This window comes from Odocoileus virginianus, chromosome 10, assembly GCF_023699985.2.
Source record: "Odocoileus virginianus isolate 20LAN1187 ecotype Illinois chromosome 10, Ovbor_1.2, whole genome shotgun sequence".
Taxonomy (NCBI): Eukaryota; Metazoa; Chordata; class Mammalia; order Artiodactyla; family Cervidae; genus Odocoileus; species Odocoileus virginianus.
This window is the reverse complement of record NC_069683.1, coordinates 30,382,746-30,398,693: the sequence shown is the minus strand read 5'-3', so window position 1 is coordinate 30,398,693 and position 15,948 is coordinate 30,382,746. Positions and strand designations below refer to the sequence as shown.

The 15,948-nt window shown below is 41.8% G+C and overlaps 1 protein-coding gene across 2 annotated transcripts in view; it reads left to right on the top strand.

The window, feature by feature from the left end:
• The window catches only part of RNF121 (ring finger protein 121), a 79,114-nt gene that overhangs the window by 637 nt on the left and 62,529 nt on the right, over window positions 1–15,948 (top strand). Inside the window, exon 2 of one of the 2 annotated variants that reach the window (XM_020883842.2) lies at window positions 359–474. The exons of the other annotated variant lie outside the window; for it this stretch is intronic. The gene's annotated coding sequence lies outside the window, so the exon portion shown is untranslated. The remainder of the gene's footprint in view (window positions 1–358; window positions 475–15,948) is intronic. 2 annotated transcript variants of the gene reach the window in all.

Here is a 15,948-nt window from a genome sequence, read left to right as displayed (position 1 = left end):
ATGATAGAACGAATGGGTGAATGAACAATTGTATAGAGAAATTTATCCATTCACTCACTTAAACGTTTAAGTATCACCTTTGAGCGAAGCTCAGGGGTAAGTGCTAGGGACCTTCCCATAGAAGAACCCAAGGTATGGTGGTGGGAGACGCACAAGAAGTCTTTTCATCGGAGGTATAATGGTGGTACTGAGAAGAGGGAACCAGTTCAGTTTGGGGTAGGGAAGGCTTCTCAGAGGAGTCGAGTCTTAACGAATCAGTGATTCTCCCTCTTTCTCCCTTTCCCTTTTTCCTATTAGACTTACGAGTTTTTTGAGAGTGAGCTGTTGAGGGTGTATGTCTCTTTTACCTACGTAACAGGCATTTAACAACGGGTGTATTCAGTGACCAGTGGTCCTTGAAGGAAATCACTAGGAGGAAGGAGACATTGAGTTTGAAGGGAATGAAGGGACAGCGCTGAGAAGCAGAGAGAGAAGGTGAGAAAGGAAAGGGAAAAGATTCCGAGGCCAAAGGTACATTCATGGCTAGGGGTGCCTGTGGTCTTGCCCATGACAGCATATGGACAGCAGGGAGGAATAGGAGAAAGGGGTTTGATTGTTGGGGATGGAACCAGTGGGATCTCTGAGGGGTCAGTGTCTTAGAGGCCTTGGCTGGGGTGGGAGTGTTGGGTGGGGATTGGGGATGAGGCCTAGAGAAAGGGAGTAAAAGTGGACTTGAGAAGCAAAGCCTGTTGTTTGGTGGTGGGATGACTTGGAGGTTTTGGTTTACCTGATTGGGAACATTAAGGTGGGGAGAGGAGACTGAGAAACTGACAAGTGGTCAGAGCAGGGAGAGATGTTTAAAGAACCATTTTAGACCCATATCTTTCAGTCACTAAAGACTAGGAGTGTTTGGATATCACTTGGTTGGTGAAGTGGGGTAGTTGTGGAAATGACTTCCAAGCCCCTTTCAGCTTTAAGTTTCTGTGATCATGGTTGGCGGTAGTTCAGTGAGATATATTTGAAAGTGCCGTGTAAAAGTAAATAATGTGTTTAGGTTAGTTATACATGCTTTGTTAATCATGGCCTTTGAGCGGGGGGAGCTGATTTCAGTTACATATACCAGGGTTCATTGAGATAAAGAACAAAAGTTTTGGCAAAGGAGAAAAGAACTTAAAAGTTTTGAAGTTAGTTATTTTTGATTTTTGCTTATCTCCCTTATTGTTTTAAAATTTTAAGCACTTATAGTATCATAATTATACTTCCAGAGTGGCATGCCTGGAAGTCAACTTTATATGAACCACTAGCATTCATCCCAGAAACTTCTGTTCCTTGTTTCATTTACTAAGAAATAATATAATCTGCTGTCTGGAAATTCTGTGCGGACTGGCTCTGTCCTTTTCCTTGTGTGTTTAAGAAAGTAACTCTGAGAAGCAGGAACGGTGTTCCCTTCAAGCTCAGATAAGGAGTGGGAGAGGCAGAGGTATGGTCTAGCTGACCTTAGTTTGTGAGTGAGTTTCTGCTAATGCTTCCCCACCTGTTTTTTAGCATCCCTAACCAGTGAAACAGAAGTTGAAATCCATCCTTTAATTTGTAATTATGAGAGTCTGCCTCTCTATTATGCACTGGGAATTCAAAGATGAGTAAGACATGATCTTTACCAATTTATAATGTAGAGAAAAGGCATGCAAATGGCCCACTGCAATACTAGATACTTATTTTAATGGAAGGGAGTACCAGATTCAGTGGGGCGCTAGAGACAAGCACTCAAATCTGCTGAGAGTCAGTGAAGTCTTTATGATGGAGAAGGGTTGGAGCTGAAAAATGAAAGGTTAGGTTTACAAAGAAGCATGTGGTATAGTTGCTCTCCTTTAACACTTTCTACTTGGTAGAGAGACTGCTGTGAAGCTCAGATTATAAAAAAGAAATGGGTAACCTAGCTAAGATGCCACTTCTTTGGAAAGACTGCATGCTCTGATTTCTTTAGGATATCAGATCTATGTTTTCCGGTATCAGATGTCCTTAGCCTGAGTAGTTTGGAATAGCAGCCATCAGTTTATTCATATTCTCTTCCTTTCCTTTTTTCTTTTTCATTATTACTTTCTATAGTAGTTAAGGTAGTTTAGGTTTCACTTACTGCTTCTCCTGAATAGAAAAGAGGGCTTAGGAAAAGAGCTACTAGTAGAAAAGACCACTGTTTATTGAGCCCTTATCATAAACCAGCTCCTGTTTAAAGCTTGCATTATCTCATTTATTGTTAACACTACCCTGTGAATTAGTTGGTGTTTACTGCATTTTCTAAATGAGGAGACTGAGGCAAGAGAAGCTAAGTGGCATTCCCAGGATTCCAATAGTTCATGATGGGGAAGTGCAAATTCCAGCCCGGGTCTGCCTCTGCTGTGCAGAGCTAAGTTTTACACCACCATGCTCTGCTGAGCACCTAAGTTCCATTCTCAAGCCAGGCTCATCTTACTGAAGTAAACTACCCCTTTCTTAATGTACAAAGGACTCATCACAAAAATGTGAAGCAGCATTTCATTCCTGAGAGGTTCAGAGTGGGATTTAACTAAAAGAATATTGGTTTTTCTATACAGGTCCATTAGTTTACCAATAACTTGATTCTGCTGAGCCCCTCCCTGGTCATGGGGAGTGACCAGCCCAGTGGCAGTTAGGTAGATGAGCTGTGGGTCTAGCCAGCTCAGGCTAGGTATTGAACAGGTAGGCTGTGATGAATGGCTAAGTTCTTTCACTTGCTAAACACCATAGGGTGCTTGAGAGTGTTGGGGAGGATAAAGCATGGGAACCAGCTTGGAGGCCCAGAAGCTGACTTACTCCTGGAGCCTGTGAGTTCCTTCTTGAAGGGGTAGTGTGCCAGCCATTAGAGGAATTGGAGGCACCATCTTGGCACAGAGACCTGGCTTGGGACCTAAGCTAAAAAAGCACTTCAACATCCTATTGGGGCCAGCCTGCCTGCCTGGATAGTTCCTGTGAATTCTGGATGTGTCTGCTCCCAGTAGTTGTTCATCTGCCAAAATGATGTGATATCATGCAGATCAGTGAGTAGCTTCCAGCTCAAGTTCAAAGCAGCCTACAGCTAACTTACTGTTGCCTTTAGTGCGTCATTTACCTCTTCTGGGCCCTGATTTATTCTTGTTAAGAGAAAAGATTGGATTAGGTCAGGGGTTTTTAAACCTTAGTCATGAAACACTTTGTTTAAAAAATAAAAGAAAAATCTCACTTTGAAGACTCATAGTCCTTGAAGGTACTCAGAACACGTTGAGTGTCTCAAACCACACTTTAAAAACCAGGGAGCTTTCTCTTACTGCCCACTGATTGGGTGACTGACCCTATTTTATGTTCCTTCAGCCTCCCTGTACTTCCTCTACCCCACCTCTACCAAGCATTATTTTAACTGCCTGTCTTCCCCACTAGATTGTTGGCTGCCCAAGAGCAGAGTCCAGGTCTATCTTGCTCATGGTCACAGTCCCTTTACTCGGTATGGGGCCTGGCATAAAGCAGGCACCTAACAGTGTTCGACAATTATTATTTTTGAATAGTGGTAATACACTCCTCTCCTTAGTAGTATGTGCTTTTTTTTTAATTGAATGTTCACAGCATCCCTGTGAGAATTGAACTGTTGGACTAGATCATGACTAAAGCTCTAACATCCTGTGTACCATGTTTCTGATTACTGCCAGGCCTTTGTGCTGTCCTGTCTGCCTGGAGTACCTTCCGTTTCTCCCTGTGTCTTTCCAAATCCTATGTGTATTTAAGGTCCAAGCCCAAGGCGCTCTTGTCTTGTAGAACTAGTTTGATCTACACAAATACCTTCTTTCGTTTTCTTTCATGGTTTTTCTCTGTGTTCATTTATCAATTCATCAAATTTTTTGATTAATTGTTCCAGGTACTGTGCTATGGTTGATCACATCATGATGGATAATGTGTGATAACTGCCTTCAGGGAGGTCACAGACTAGCCTGGGTGGGAGTGATAAGTACAAATTTGTGTCACAGGTGTTGTGTCAGTGGAGTAGGTGCCATAGGTACATCAAGGAGGAAGTGGCAATCTGTATCATATCTTCTTTTCTCAGGCAGACTGTAGATGTTCCCATCTCTTGCTTTTTCAAAGTAGTAATCTTGTACTGTTTGTTTTGTTTTTTGTTTTCCCTCCCATGGTTTCTCCCTATAGACATTTGATAAATACTCCTTGTTTCTAGGGATTTTCTTCTCTAGGGATTCTTAGTTAAAGTCAAGAGCTTGTTGAAGGATTGAGGCACATGTGACTGAAGTTTAATCTTGGCTATCTGACCATGTATCTTCATTTTTTTTTAAAGACTTGTAAAATGAGTAGTAGCATAATGTAGTGTGCAAAAAAAAAAAACTAGTTATAAATGATAGACCTAGGTTTTAGACTAGGAAGAGCAGATTTTGTTTTATCTCAGAGACAGCCAAATGATAATTGATGTTTAGAAGACTGTGTTGAGAAGGATTCTAAGGCCAGGGCTCAGCAGGAGAGTGCTGAAGGCAAAATGATACAGTACTTACTATGTGCCAGTTCCTGTGCCAAGTGTTCTATGCATTATCTAATTTCATACCACAACTTTGCAAGATATTTAGTATTTAATAGATATTATTATGGCTATATCCATTCTACAGATGTGGAAACAGGCACAGAGAATTTAAGTAACTTGCCTAATTTGGACAGATGGTAAGTGACAGAGGTAGGGTTCAAATCCAAGATGACTCCAGTATCTGTGCTCTTAGCAACTCTGGGCAATATGAGTACTATAACTTCCCATGCTGTCCTATGCTAGACATTTCTACTGTGTAAGTGTGGGACTTCATTTACAGAGGTGATTTGACTGGGGTCACACTCTTTGAGACCGAGTTCTCTTTGAAAGAAAGTACTTTTTGTTGCTCAGTTGTGTCCGACTCTTTGCGACTCCATGGTCTGCAGCACTCCAGGCTTCCCCCATTCTTCACCATCTCCTGGAGTTTTCTCAGACTCATCTCCATTGAGTTGGTGATGCCATCCAACCATCTCCTCTTCTGTTATCTGCTTCTTCTTCTGCCTTCAATCTTTCCCAGTATCAGAGTCTTTCGCAATGAGTCAGCTCTTGGCATCAGGTGGCCAAAGTATTTGGAGGTTCAGCATCAGGTCCTTGCAGTGTATATTCAGAGTCGATTTCCTTTAGCATTGACTGGTTTGATCTCCTTGCCGTGCAAGAGACTCTCAAGAGTCTTCTCCAGCACCACAGTTTGAAAGCATCAATTCTTTGGTGCCCAGCCTTCTTAATGGTCCAACTTTCACATCCATACAGGACTACTGGAAAAACCATAGTTTTGACTATATGGACCTTTGTTAGCAAAGTGATGTCTCTTCTTTTTAGTATACTGTCTAGCTTTGTCATAGCTTTTCTTCCAAAGAGCAAGCATCTTTTAATTTCATGGCTGCAGTCAGCATCTGCAGTGATTTTGAAGCCCAAGAAAATAAAGTCTGTCGCTGTTTTCCTATCCATCCTTATATCCTTGGTGCCTGGCATAGAGTATGACTCAATAAATGTTTGAAGATAAGAGCTCATGAAAGATTCCACACCTTAATTCTTCATCTTTGAAATGATAGGTTTGGACCACATGACTTTTAGAGGTCTCCTGCAGCTTTGAAAATCTTGGATCCCTGTATTTTACTTTGCTTTGTGAGTCCTATAATTTCCTGTTGGGTACTCGGTAAACGGTAGAGAATGGCCGAATGAAGGTATAATTATTATTAATAATCTGTGCTAATAATCTTAGGATAAGAGTAGAAAAAATGGTGATAGGAAAGATGTAGACAAAAAGGCCTACATATAACCGCCAATACCATAACCTTTGACTTTCTGTGCAGTCAGTCTCGTACTCCGGCAGACACCCTGTCTGCATGTCTACAGACAGTTTTTCCTGTTTGATTTCCCATTACAAACCTTCCACCACCCCCCCCCCCCCCCCCCCCCCGGCCAGGTCACTCTTTGTTTTTGCAATTAACCTGTTTCATCTACTTCCAGAAGGAATTTAAAGTGTCCTCCGGTCAATAAAGAGTTTCCCCGGGCAGTACAATGATAAAGAATCTGCCTGTCCGTGAGGGAGATGTGGAAGATGCAGTAGACACGGGTTCGATCCCTGGGTCTGGAAGATCCCCTGGAGCAGGAAATGGCAACGCACTCCAGTATTCTTGCCTGGAAAATTCCATGGACAGAGGAGCCTGGCGGGCTACAGTCCATGGGTCACAAATAATCAGGCACAATGGAGCACATACACATGCTGGTCAATAAGGGAAGGTCGGAGAGAGAATAAGAAAGATGAAGAGGAATGTTCTTATTTTTTGAATGCAGGAACTGTCTTTCTCATCTCTTCATTCCTCTGCCTTACCCAGTGCTTGGCAGTAGCAGACGTTGATTATGTTTGTTGAATAAATGAGGATGTTTGTAGATGTGGATTCTATTCAGGTTTAAGGAAGTGTTGACTAAATTGCAAAGATTAACTGACACATTGTCCTGGCCTGGCAATAATACAGTAGCGCCTGACAGTACTATTTGCTTATAAACTGCTTTTCCAATTTTAATTCATGCCATATTACTCCTCACCAGTGAGTCATAAGCACAGAATCTGAGGACCTGCTTTTTGCCCCCACAGTACCCTGTGTAGACATCTATCAGCACTTACCCTGTTGTATCGTTTGTCTCCCCCACTGAGCATTGGACTTATTGAGGGGACGGACCATATTATTTTTCACCTCTGTGTTCCCAGCACCCAATCTTTCACAATAGTTAGCATAGAGTAGATATATAAATGCTCATTGAAGGATCTTTAATCCGTTTACCCATGCCAAACACTCCCTGCAAGTGGTCACCTAGTCTGTGTTTAAACACAAAGAATCCGCCTGCCAATGCAGGAGACCTGGGTGGAGAAGATCCCCTGGAGGAGGAAATGGCTGCCCACTTCAGTGTTCTTGCCTAGGAAATCCCATGGACAGTGGAGCCTGGTGGGCTACAGTCTGTGGGGTCGCAAAAGAGTTGACACAACTTAGCTCGACTAAATAACAGTGAAAGGGAGTTTATCATTTTTTGGTCAACCTCTTCCTTCTTTGATTTCCTCTGTTGCAGTATTCTTCAGATTGGGCTAGAATTCTTATTTCTGTAGCTTCATCTTTTTAGTTCTCTTCTCCTAGATCCTGCTTCTTTGCATCTTTGACCCATGATGGAGGCACGTGCCCTGCCAGAGAATCCTCTGACGAATTTAGGTTCAGTCCACCTGGGGTTAATTAGGTTGCGTTCACCTGGGGCTGTTTGGCCTAAAAGCTTACTCTGTGGAAGTCAACCCAGGATAATCCACCCAGTGTCATTCTTCTTCTTTATTTTATTTCTTTGTGTTTTCCCTTCTTGAAGTCATTTATCTCTCTGCTCCTCAGAGGAAAATCTGTAGGTAAACATAAACTCATTAGTTCCCTCTAAAGTGCAGCTATCCCAAGAGGATGTTGAATTATGGCTATGGGGCTTTTGGCCCTGAACAACTAGAGTGAACCAGTGGGGAAATGGGAAGCTGGAGGCAGAGAGTATAACCCTGCCATGGTCTGTTCCCTCTGCCCTCCTTCCCCCTTCCCAGTAGGATGTTCCCAGTAACTGAGTGTGTCTGTTACTGAGGACTTCTTCAGGGGTGTTCTATTCCCCATTTGCCCATAGGATTGAGCCTGCCCTCTTGCTGAGCCTGTCATTAAGCTTCCTGTCATTTAGCTCTTTCTAATGATAACAAACAATAGCTAACTTTTTTAGTGCATGCTGCCTGGCAGGCATTATACCAAGCATTTTACATGCATTAGCTGTTTTAATTCTCTTTTAATAGTATTATTGTCTTCACTTCCCAGATGAGTAAAAACTGAGGCATTGTCAAGTAACTTACTCAGGGGTGGATAGCTTGTAAGTAGAACTGGGATTTGAACCCAGCAATATGATGCCATGATCTCTATTGCTGGTATACTCTATAACATGAATTTACTGTTTTCAAAATTCACCGTATATTTATTGAGTGTTTAATTTTGCCAGATACTTTATTTTGTGTTGGGAATTCATAAATGATTAAAGAGGGACTTCCTTGGCAGTCCAGTGGTAAAGACTCCACTCTTCCGCTGCAGGGAGCATGGGTTTGATCCTTGGTCAAGGAACTAAGATCCTGCATGCTGCACGTTGTAGCCAAAAAGAAAACAACCAAACAAAAAGAACCCTGTAAATGTTTAAAGAGACTCTGTGCTTCAAGAGTTCATGGTCTAATAGGGAGAGGGACCCCCTAAGTGATAATGACAATGTAGTGTGATGAGTGAAGTCATGTACAGGTACCACAGGTGCATGGCAAAGTGTGAAAGTGTATTTGGGAGAGTTAGGGAAGACTTCAGAGAGGATATGATGTTGGGCTCATTCTTAAAGCAAGAATAATAGTTTATCATATGGTCAGGAGACTAATTTATACCAAGGTGAAAGCACATATGTGAAGGAGTGGAGGCATATTATCTCTAAGCATACTGTTAAACATACTTTTCTCCACTAATAAAACATTTAGTGATACCTGCTTGCTTTGTGCAAGGCACTGTGTTAGGTACTTAAGTTGAGAGGAAATATACTAATTCATGTTTCATGCCTTCATAGAGCTTTCATAGTTCAGTTAGAAAAGCAGCACATGTAGTTCAGTTGGAAAGGCTGTAATTATAAAATAAGTTCTAAATACCTCATCAGTAGAAAAAACAAAGTGCTGTTGGGGAAGTAAATCTCTTCTTATCAAAATGGTTAGGAAAGACTTCATGGAGAAGGAGCCACCTGAGCTGGGCCTTAATGGATGATTTAAGTTTCACTAGAGAGAGTATTAGGAATAAAGGTCCCAAGTAAATATGAGAAAGTAAATGTGTTTGGGGATCAGCAAGTAAGGGAGGACTAAGTACTAAATGGAGAAGCATAGGTTGGAGCCAGTATGAGGTTGACTTTAAATGTCAAGTTGAGGAATTAAGACATATCCATTCATTTCTTCAGTCAGCAATTATTGAGTGCTTCAAAATGCCAGTTAACAGTGCTGGGGACTAGACAAACATGAAGACAGCTCCTGCTTTCAGGGGGCTAATGGTCACGTAGAGGAAGACAGACATAGAAACAAATGATTGCAGTGTAGTGCAAGTGTGTGTTATTTACTGTTGTGACAAAGGAGAGAGTGACTAATTGCTTGAGGGGATCATTAAAGACTTAACAGAGGATGCTTGAGATGGTTCTTGAGGATTGAGTTCAGTTGATAATCTGTGAGAAAGGAAAGAGTGGTCCAGCAAAATGAAAAGATATGCAAAGGCTTGGAGGCGTTAGAATATTCTGTTCTATTCTATTCAGCATAGAATATTCTGGGAACTGTAAGAATTCCTGTGTTAGTGGAATATAGGTTTAATGTAGGGGGATAGCAGTAAGTGGTAATGTTGGCAAGGCCTTTTTAACCTGAGCTGGTTATCTGTTTCACCCTAGATAATATACATGTTTCAATGCTGTTCTCCTGAATCATCCCACCCTCGCCTTCTCCCAGAGTCCACAAGTCTGTTCCATACATCTGAGTCTCTTCTTCTGTTTTGCATATAGGGTTATCGTTACCATCTTACTAAAGTCCATATATATGTGTTAGTATACTGTAATGGTCTTTATCTTTCTGGCTTACTTCGCTCTGTATAATGGGCTCCAGTTTCATCCATCTCATTAGAACTGATTCAAATGAATTCTTTTTAATGGCTGAGTAATATTCCATGGTGTATATGTACCACAGCTTCCTCATCCATTTGTCTGCTGATGGGCATCTGGGTTGCTTCCATGACCTGGCTATTATAAACAGTGCTGCGATGAACATTGGGGTGCATGTGGCTCTTTCAGATCTGGTTTCCTTGGTGTGTATGCCCAGAAGTGGGATTGCTGGGTCATATGGCAGTTCTATTTCCAGCTTTTAAAGGCCTTTTTAACAACATGCTAAGAGGCTTGAACTTATAACACACTCAGATCTATGTCTCAGAATGATCAAATCTGGAGAAGGGTGGGAGTTTTGGAAAGATCAGCTTGGGGAAAGGAGAAGAAATTAGTTGGGAATACTATAGTAGTCCAAGAGATTGTGGGGATCTGAGCAAAACCAAAGGCACGGTAGAGAAAAGTGAGCAGTGATAAAAATATTAAATAGATTGCACTTATTATTTTTTTCCTTTTCCATTCCATTCCTTAATTCATTCACTCACACATTCGTCAAGTGTTTATTAAATATGTAATCTATATTATTTATTCATTCTGATTCAAATACTTGCAACTTCAGGATGTCAGGAATTTTTCTAGGTCCTGGTAATTCAGCAGTGAACAAGACAATGAAGGTCCTTGCTCTTGTGAAGATTACTTTCTAATAGGGGAAACACAGATAATGAATAAGTAACTAGCAGGATAACTTCAAATGCTGTTAAGTACTCTGAGAAAAGGATGGAGAATGACTCGAGGAGAGGTGCTGCTTTCAATGGGGAGGTTTATGAAATGCCTCCAAGGAGGTGATATTTAAACTGAGACCTGAATGAAGAAGACTTAGCAGCTTGAAGATTCAGAAGCATACTGTGTCAAGTCAAGGGAGAAGCAACTACAAATCGGTGGCAACAGGTTACGCATGTCTTGGGACCAAAGAAGACCAGTGGGGCTGAGTTACAGTGAGCAAGAGAAAAATAAGTACCGTATGAAGTCAAGGAGTTTGGCAGTCAGATATGTAAGGCTGCTGAATGTGTTGAATTTTATTGAGAGTACAATGAAGATATTGGATGGTTTTTAAAATAGGAGTGAGGTGAGCTGATTTGCATTTTTCAAAAAGATTTTTCTGGCTGCTTTGAGGAGAATGGATTGTAGGGGAGCACTTGAGGAAGGCAGTTAAGAGTCTGTTGCAGTAGTCTGAGTGAGAAATGACAGTTTTGGAGTTGGGAGCGAGGGGGAGTGTGAGTAGGGTGGCAGAGATGGCAAGATGAAATTAGAATGAAGTAGAGCCTACAGGACTTGCTGGTGGATTGGATATGGGACTTAAGGGAATGAAAATAATCAAGCTTGACTTTCAGGTTTTTTGAGTTTGTTTTGCTTTCACTTGAGTAGTTGGCAACACCATGGCTGATGTTACTGTGTACTGATAGGACAGACTAGGAGAAATTTTTGTTGGGGTGAGAAGAAGGAAATACAGAAAACTTGTGTTTGTCTATGCTAAGTTTGAGATGGCTATGTAAACATCAAAGTGGTGGTGTTAATTAGGCAGTTGAAAATACGAATGTAGAGTGGGAGGAGGGTTCTGGACGTTGGTCTGAGACTCTGAAGATCTGCCTTTTTATCCTGTCTACCACACAGTTGTTACTGAGACAGGTCAGGGAGACAGTCTGAGTGTTGTCGGCTTAAAGTCATAATAAAGTTGTTTGTTATGCCAGCCTGGTGTGTATGGCGGGAGAATCCTGTTTATTCATGCATCCATTCATCAAGCATGCACCGAGCATTTATCACAGCACTATCTTAGCTGTGAAGGATAATGAAGACCTAGGCTCTGCTCTCAGGCTGCTCGTAGTCCAGTGGAAGAGTTAGTCAAATAAGCAGATGTAACAACTGCTGTAATACAGAGATTCACAGAGCTCTCTGTGAGCACAGAAAGTGGGGGGCAAGAGATCAAGAGAGGCTCCCCAGAGAAGTGGCACTTCAGCTGGTGTGGAAAAAATGACCAGAGGTTAATCAGCCAAGGAAAGAAGGGAAAGACCCTCTAGGCAGAAGGAGCGACATGAGCAAGATGGGAGGTGAGAGGGAGAGAAGATGGGAGGTGAGAGGGAGAGAACAGCACGGCCAGGGTATTGTGTAAGGTTTAGTGTCACTGGAGCCTCTTGAGTAGAAGGTGGGGTGTGATGAGAAAGTAGGGGGACTGGAAAGGGAGGTGGGTGTGAGATCACTGAGGAGTTTGGATTTTTATGTGTAGTGGGTGATTAACTGTGGAAGAACTTTAAGCACTTAGGTGATTGGCGTGGATCAGATCTGCATTCTAGAAAGTTTACTGGGGGCGGGGGGGGACAGAAATGGAGAAGGGATTAAAGAGGCAGGGAAGACATACCTTAATCCAGGCAAGTAGTACTTCCAGATTTATCTACTTTCAAAGTGCATGTGCTTTCTGGTGTATTCCGTATAGTGCAGAGGAGCACGTGTTAAATGCCAGAGGTGTGGGGGAGCAGAGGAGGGTAAAACTGGAGGGCAGTCTAGGGCAGATCATGGCCTTGTGTGGTCACAGGAGCTCGCTCATAATGCTTTCTTGGAAGGCACTGTGTAGCCTACTGGGGAGTTCTTACTTTCTCTTACGGGCAGTATTAGGAAACCAGAAGATTTTGAACAGTGGCTGGCAAGAAAGGCATGAGGTTGAAGGACCTGGATTATGTTTGTAGCTTGAATAATAGGAAGAGATGATAGAGACATTTCCTGCCCCACTGTTCTAGGCCTTCTGGTAGAACTAACCATGTTCTTCAGTTTTTCCTTCTTCCCAAAGCTTCCTTCAGTCCTATGTGTATGCTGTGTCAAGTTTGGAAAGTATTCAGTATTTACTATTGGCTCTTGATGATCATGAAGGATTTCATGATAGTGTTTAAGAGAGTGAGCCACTTTCTAACTTAAAACCCACAAAGGATGGAGCACCCTTGCCAGCTGTGCATCTCTGATGTGATCCAGATACCAGGCTGTCTCTTTAGGTCAAGTTTGACCTCCTTAAGGAGAAGAAAGGACATTTCAAGCAGAGCCAACATCTCAATTAGTGCTATCCTGTGCTTGCTATCTGTCACTGGCTAAGGGAATGAAGGGAGGGTGGCTGGTTTTCTAAGTAATGGGACGTTTTGATGACTACTTCTTAGTGTGGGCCACTGTAAGAATGGCTTACAGAGAAGTTACTTCTTACTGTCAGGGAGCAGCAGCGGTCTCAGGGGTAACTGGTAGTAGCCAATGTAAATTTCTCTTGGTTTCAGGTGGCTTTCCCTGTTACCTCTGGATTCTTCTGCAACATCATTCCCACTGTTTTGTTCATGTGAGATTTACTCAGCCTCTGTGTATTTCCAAAGCATGTCCTTTATGTCTAGTGCTAGGTGTGACATGTGAGGGAGATGCTGAACAAGTAAGGCATTATTCTTGTCTTCAAAGCAATTAAAAGCAGTAATGGCCACCTAACATTTACTGAACATGTGCAATGTGTCAGATTATGTGCTAGTTCTTTGAAATGTGAAAATGAGTAAGATCAAATGATTATCAGACCACTTTGGATTGCTAAATGGGAGAAAATATTTGTAAACCATATTTCTGATGAGGGATTTATATTTGGGATATGTAATGAGCTCTTATCACTTAATAAGAAAAAGGTAAATAATCCGGTAAAATATGAACAAATGATCTGTCTAGACCTTTTTCAAAAGAAAAATACACAAATGGCCAACAAGCACTTGAAAAGATGTTGAACATCATTAGCCATCAGAGAAATGCAAATCCAAACTACGATACCACTTCATACCCAATATGATGCTATATCAAAAAGATGTAATAACAGGTGTTGTGGATGTAGAAAAATTGGACTTCTGCACTGCTAGTGGAAATGTAAAATGGTACAGTTGCTGTGGAAAACAGTTTGGCAGTACCTCAAAAGGTTAAGCATAGAGTTGCCATATGACCCAGTAATTCCACTCTAGATATATACTTGAGAAATAAAAACATATGTCTCCATAGAAACTTACACACAAATGTTCATAGCAGTATTATAATAGCCAAAAAGTAGACAGCTCAAATGTCTATTAACCAGTAAATGGATACACAAAATGTATATCCATACAGTGGAAGATTACCTGTCATGAAAAAGGAGTGAACTACTGATACATGCTGTATCATGATACATAGATAATCCTTGAAAAACATTATGCCTCGTGTTATGCTACATAAAAGTCAGTAAAGACAGCATGTTGTGTGACTTCATTTATATGAAGGATCCAGAACAGACAAATCTATAGCGATATAAAGTAAATTAGGGGTTGCCTAAGTCTAGGGACAGGAATGGGGAGTTGACCAGTGAGCTTTGAGCTTTCTTTATAGTGTGATGGAAATGATTTAAAATGAGATGGCTATACAACTCTATAAATATATGAACAGTCAAAGAATTGTCCACCTGAGATGGATGCTATGCCTCAATAAAGTCTTTGTGTGTGTGTGTGTGTGTGTTACATTTATGTTTATTAAAAACTGCTACAAACAAAGCCTGTACAAAAAACTTGAACATCCACCCCTGTGAAACAGTAAGCTCCAGGAACATTGTCGCTTAGGACTTCAAATTCGTCTGCCTTGGCCTCATAGTCTTCCTCTGTCATGGATTTGTCTTCCTTCCCCACTACTTTGAAATAGTAGTCTTGAGAGACATTATCGCCTAGGACACCCTCTGCCTCGGCCTCTTCCTGCAACAGCTTCCCTTGTCTTATACTTCACCTTTGGTTCCACATCCACGAGTAGTGTATCCAGAGGTAAGCTGTCTGGCCGAATAAAATACCGAATGTTATTTCTTCGAATACTCAGTGTTTCTAGCTGTACAGCTTCTCTGTTTTTCAGGGTCATTTTCACTGCTTTAAGATACATATTCATACTGACATCTACAGCTGTGATTGTTCCATGGACCTGTGTTCCATTCTTTAATTCAATGGTTACAGTTTCGTGACTCAGTTTCATCCAAAATCTCACGAGCTTCATCCTAGCGGCGCCGTCACCCTTTCGGCCCAATAGTACACGAAATCCAACCACCAACAGGCAAGGTCCGGCATATGAATGGCCAGAAACACTTACTCTCCTCAATAAAGTCTTAAAAGTAAAAGACCCTTGACCTCAAGATGATTAGAGTCTAGAGATAAAAACAGACTCAGAAACAAGTATTATATTAAATGTAATAAATGTGACCTTAGAGATTTGTGCAAACTGTAAATTTCTGCAGAACAGAGGAGGAAGGGAACTACTCTGCCCGAGGAGATCTACTAGACTCTAGGCTCCTTGAGAGTGAGAGTTGTTATTTATTTATTTTTTGGATTCCCTGTCTAGAGCATAGCATGATCAGTTAACAGTTGTTGAATGGGTCTGTGATTGAATGAAGTAGGAGAATGTGTCACAAAGGAGGTAATATTTGAACTGCATCTTAAGGAATAGAAATAGAGTGTGCAGGTCAGGAAAGAATTCTAGGAAGAGAAGACAGCATCCAAAGCACTGAGGGAGAAAAGGGAGGAGTACGTTAGAGTGGTAAATGGTTGAGTGAGGCTGGAGTAAAAGGCCATTTGTTGGAGGTGTTGAGATAAGTAGCTGGTAGTACTCTTGCCTGGAAAATCCCATGGATGGAGGAGCCTGGTAGGCTATAGTCCATGGGGTTGCAAAGAGTCGGACACAACTGAGCGACTTCACCTTTCACTTTCACCTTGCACCAGATGATGAGGTACCTTGTGTGTCATACAAAGGAGTTTGGACCTTAATCGAAAGGCAGTAGAAAATTGTCATGGTTTGTCAAAGTAGGGGGCTGATGCAGTCAGATGGTGTCTGATAAAGATCACTGGTTGCTTCTGTTATGAATTGTTCTGGCAGAGAGATCACCTCGGAAGTGACTGCACGTCTAGGAGAGAGCACAAGATAAAGTCTGGACCAAGGAGGTGTGGCAGTGAAAATCTGGAGGGAGATTTCATAGGTGGGCGGATGTGATCAGCACATGGATATTCCAGATACATGGGCTTTAGGAGTTTCATAGTTCTGTTCTGGAAGGGCTCCTGGAAGAGGTGACATCTGGGTTGGTCTTTAAGGATGGGTAGAAAAGTAAAGAGTGTATGGAAAGCTGGAGTGCATGTAGGAAAGAGAGAGGAGGACCAGGTAGAGAGGAAGCCAGTTGGAGAAATAGAAAT